Source organism: Colobus angolensis, unplaced genomic scaffold, assembly GCF_000951035.1.
Source record: "Colobus angolensis palliatus isolate OR3802 unplaced genomic scaffold, Cang.pa_1.0 Scaffold344, whole genome shotgun sequence".
Lineage (NCBI taxonomy): Eukaryota > Metazoa > Chordata > Mammalia > Primates > Cercopithecidae > Colobus > Colobus angolensis.
In genome coordinates this window covers 896,181-900,812 of record NW_012116755.1, presented here as the reverse complement: position 1 = coordinate 900,812, position 4,632 = coordinate 896,181, and the positions used below count along the sequence as shown (strand labels likewise).

The window sequence follows — 4,632 nt, the reverse complement described above, 5'->3', positions numbered from 1 at the left end:
GTGCGCAACTGGGGCAGTGGGGAGGTAGGCGCGGGGCAGTCGGCCGAGGTGGCTGTGGTAGGATGATTGTCTGTCGGCGGCGGGAGTAGGTGAGCAGCCTGGCGGGGCGCGGGGTGGGGAGCGGGGGCACCTGTGCAGGCGAGAGTGGCGGGTGAGGCCCGGCCTGGAGGCTGCACCCGGGACGGGGGTCTGACCGTGGATCCCGCCCCGCCACGCCGAGGGGGTACCTCTTCGCCCCCTGGGCGTCTGGGGCAGAGAATCTGGAAAGAGTCCCGGTTTCTCCCGGCTTTATCTTTTCACCCAATTATGCGAATAAAGCATACTTATTAGAGACAATTAGATAACACGGGAAAGTGGAAGAAAAGTGATAGTAGCCACCGTCCGGAAATCTTAATCTCCAGGTCTCCTGACATTGAAAACATCTGGCATAGACTTCTCCCTTTTTCTTGTCTTATTTCACTTCCTAGCACCTGTCGCCGTCTAACATAGCATATATTTGTTTATTGGTTGATCTTCCCATAAGCCCCTTGCCAGGGCAGTGCTTTTTGTCTGCTTTATTAATTGTTGTTACCTTAGTGTATGGGACATAGTAGGTGCTCCTAGAAGGTGTTTGTTAAATTAATGAAAGAAGGAATATCTAAACTGGGAGACAAGAAGAATTGACGGTTTTTAATGTCTTTTTTTTTTTTTTTTTAATAGCCCATTGCCAAGTTAAGAATGTAAGAGTGACCTTGAGCCTGGAACATTTCCTTGCAGAGTTAGAGCCCTCACAGCCTGTGCTGCTGCATTTAATGCCTCGTGTCTTTCACTGTTTCAGGCTTCATGTCTACTCCTTTGTTGTGTTTAATCTCTTAAGTCAGTGGCCTTAATTCATTCTCTCAGCTTTCTGTATTTCACACCCCATGGGAGTGGGGAGGGTGGATTGAGATCTTTCTTCCTTACTAAGTGGGGTGTGTGCATCACACCAGCCCTATTGCTGTGGAGTGGATGTGCTAGCTCTGGGGGATCTTTGCATTGCAGGAGGCTGGATCTTGTGCCCTGTTTCTCCTTTTACTGTAAGTTTACACTGTTTCTCTTGGGGCCTCATGTGGTTGGTGTCTGTCCTCAGCGACCTCAGATCATGTGCTGTCCCTTCCTTGATGGCCTTTTTTTAATCTTGGCAGCACAGCCTGACCACCTGGTGAATTGTGGAACAGCCATGGTGATGCACAAGAATCTAATATGTTCCTTTTAGGTGCTGTATGGTATTTCATCATATAAAAATGCTACTTTTATTTAGCCATATTGATGGACAAGTAGGTTGAATCCAGTATTATGTTATTACAGAGAATATTCTGGTGAATACCTGTGTAAATGTCTGAATACCCGTGCAAGTGTTTTTCAGGGCAGATTCTTACAAGTTAAATGCCTGTAGCATAAGGAATATGTCTTTTTAGTTTTACTGTGGACTTTCAAACTATCCTTCCTGTTAGCTATTACATTTCCACTTCTATTAGTGGTTTGTGTTTGGTGTTCTTTTTTTCTTTTGCTTTTATTTTGGACAGAGATTTTTTCATATTGTTGTATTCAAATATATTCACTCTTTTCATTTTGTTGTCTTAAATTCTTGCTTACACCAGGGTTCTTAGAGTCGTGTGGTTTTTTTTGTTTGTCTGTTTTTTAGCTTTTTTTTTTTTTTGAGACCAAGTCTCACTCTGTGTCACCCAGGCTGGAGTGCAGTGGTGCGATATCAGCTCACTGCATCCTCCGCCTCCCTGGTTCAAGCAGTTCTCTGCCTCAGCCCTCCAAGTATCTGAGATTACAGGCGCCTGACACCACACCTGGCTTTTTGTTTTTTGTTGTTGTTGTTGTTTGTTTGTATGTTTAGTAGAGATGGGATTTCACCATCTTGGCCAGGTTGGTCTTGAACTCCTGACCTTGTGATCCACCTGCCTTGGCCTCCCAAAGTGCTGGGATTACAGGTGTGAGCCACCACACCCGGTCAGTCTCATTGTTTCTTTTGTACTCAGCACTATATGTGCCTCACAAAGTGTATTTCTCCCTTTTAGGTGGAGATTTTAATAAGGTAATGAAGCAAGGATTCAGGCCTGGGTAGCACTGCTGAGCTAAGTTCTCGTTTGTGGTTACTGACATTTGGTCTTTGTCTCTGTAAGCAAGCACAGCTGCTGGCACAGGTTAATTTTACAGGTGCTGGGGCTCTTTAAAAGAAGGTCCTGCTGCTGTAAGTAGACAGGGATTGTAATCAATTTAATCAACTTGAGCAATCAGATAGTTGTACAGCCTCCTGGCCTGCAGCCTGTTTCTTCCTAAACTCTGTGTGGATTGCAGTCACCTAGTTAAAACCAGCTCCTGACAGACTCCAGTAACTTATAGATGAACCTGAGTGAACTCTTCTCATTACATGCTAAAGTCTCCACCTGGGAGTAGCTATAGCTTCATTACCATAACTCGTGACTTAGGTGCTGGCATCATGACTGCGTCTGTACCACTGGGACCCCTCCTATACATGGGATAATGTAGCCTCTCCCCTCTCCATTGCTCCATAAAACTCTCCTATTTCCCTTGGAGAGACGCTGCTTTGGAAAATATTCCCAGTGTCCTCCTTACTTACGCCAAGTAATAAAACTCCTATTGATCCAAACTTGCATACTCACAGTTGTTTGTTACTCGCCGGGTGAATGAACCCCCAATTTTTTTTTTTTTTTTTTTAGGTAACACTGTGGTGACACCATGTCTGTCATACATCAAACTTATAAAATTAGCTGGGCATGGTGGTGCATGCCTGTAATCCCAGCTACTCGGAAGGCTGAGGCTGGAGAATCACTTGAATCCAGGAGGCGGAGGTTGCAGTGAGCAGAGATCTCCCCACTGCACTCCAGCCTCCGCGACAGAGCAAGACTCCGTCTCCATAGAAACAAAAAAACAAATCTTACATATATGTATAAGCCTGCGTCAGGATTCTGTACTTTTCCTTTTATCTACGGTTTGCATATTTCTTCAGTAATACGTGCTGTGTTAAGTACTGCAGCTTCATATTAAACCTTATTGTCTGGTAGAACAAAACTTTCCACATCTAAAAAGTTTTCTTGACTATTATTTTACTCATTCATTTGAATTTTAGAATATGCTTATCAAGCTCTAAGAAAAATTACATTGTGATTGGCTGGGATTTTGTTGACTTTGCATGTTAATTTAGAAAAAATGGACATCTTGAAGGAGTGTTTTCCCACACAAAATGTATTTATATCTGTTATGTCTTTTGGCAGAGTTTTCTATTTCTCCACTAAGGTCTTGTACATTTTTTATTGGCTTTATTTCTGAGTACTTTATATTTTTATTGCTATTGTATTAATTCATTTCTGATTGGTTGCTATTGTGTTGGATATTGAGTACATGTTGATTACATATTCAACCTCCTGAATGTCCTATCATGTTCTAACAGTTTTTTTGGTTCATTCTGTGTAACTTTTTAGGTGATGTTTCATATCATTCATGAGTATATTTGCTTTGCATCTTTCTTGTCTGTTTTCTGCATATTTTTTTCTTGTCTAATTGCATTGTCTAGGATTACATTGTTCCTATTTTTAATTGCAAAGCATTTTGTGTCTTTACCATTTAGTGTCACGTTCTGTTGGAGATTTCTTTTGTCTAGTCTGCATATCAGTTTAAGGATGTCTCTATTCCTGGATTGTTAAGAGTGTGCACAAAAAGAAGATATAGTTACTTAATTTTAAGAGAATACCAATACTGTAAATAGCTTTATGCCAATAAATGTGAAAAGCTAGATGAATACTTAGATTGTTTCTTCCTTCTTACTATTATGTATAATGGTGCTATGAACATTTGTGTATGAGTTTTTGTATGGACATCTATTTTATTTTATCTTGGGTATATATATAGGAGTAGAATTGCTAGGTCAATTAGTAAATGTTTGTTTAATGTCGTGAGGAACTGTCAGACTGTTTTCATAAGTGTATGCATCAATTTACATTTCCACCAGCAGTGGATAAAGTTTCAGTATCTCCACATTCTCACTGATTTTTTATTTATTTTTCTGAGACAGAGTCTTGCTCTGTCCCCTAGGCTGGAGTGCAGTGGTGTGATCTTGGCTTACTGTAGCCTCAACCTTACAGGCCCAGGCGATCTTCTTACCTCAGCCTCCTGGGTAGCTGGGACCACAAGGTGCGTGCCACCAGGCCCAGCTAATTTTTTGTATTTTTTGTAGAGATAGGATTTTGCCATGTTGCCTAGGCTGGTCTTGAATTCCTGGACTCAAGCAATCCCCTCACCTTGGCCTCCCATGATTGCTTATTATTGGATTTTTGTTCTAGCCACCTTACTGGGTATGAAGTACTATCTTATTGTTCTGTTAATCTGCATTCCCTGATGACTATCCTGTATACTTATTAGACATTTTAATATTTTCTTTGGAGAAATGTCAATTCAGACCCTTTGGCCATTTTTATTTTTGAGATGGAGTCTCATTCTGTCACCCAGGCTGGAGTTTAGTGATGCAATCTCAGCTCACCGCAACCTCTGCCTCCTAGGTTCAAGTGATTCTACTGCCTCAGCCTCCCGAGTAGCTGGGATTACAAGTGCCTGCCACCATGCCTGGCTAATTTTTGTATTTTT

The 4,632-nt window shown here is 41.8% G+C and overlaps 1 protein-coding gene across 1 annotated transcript in view; it reads left to right on the top strand.

The window, feature by feature from the left end:
- Positions 1 to 4,632, top strand: part of ZNF852 (zinc finger protein 852) — a 10,686-nt gene continuing 6,054 nt past the window's right edge. Inside the window, exon 1 of the mRNA XM_011952620.1 lies at positions 1 to 89. The gene's annotated coding sequence lies outside the window, so the exon portion shown is untranslated. The remainder of the gene's footprint in view (positions 90 to 4,632) is intronic.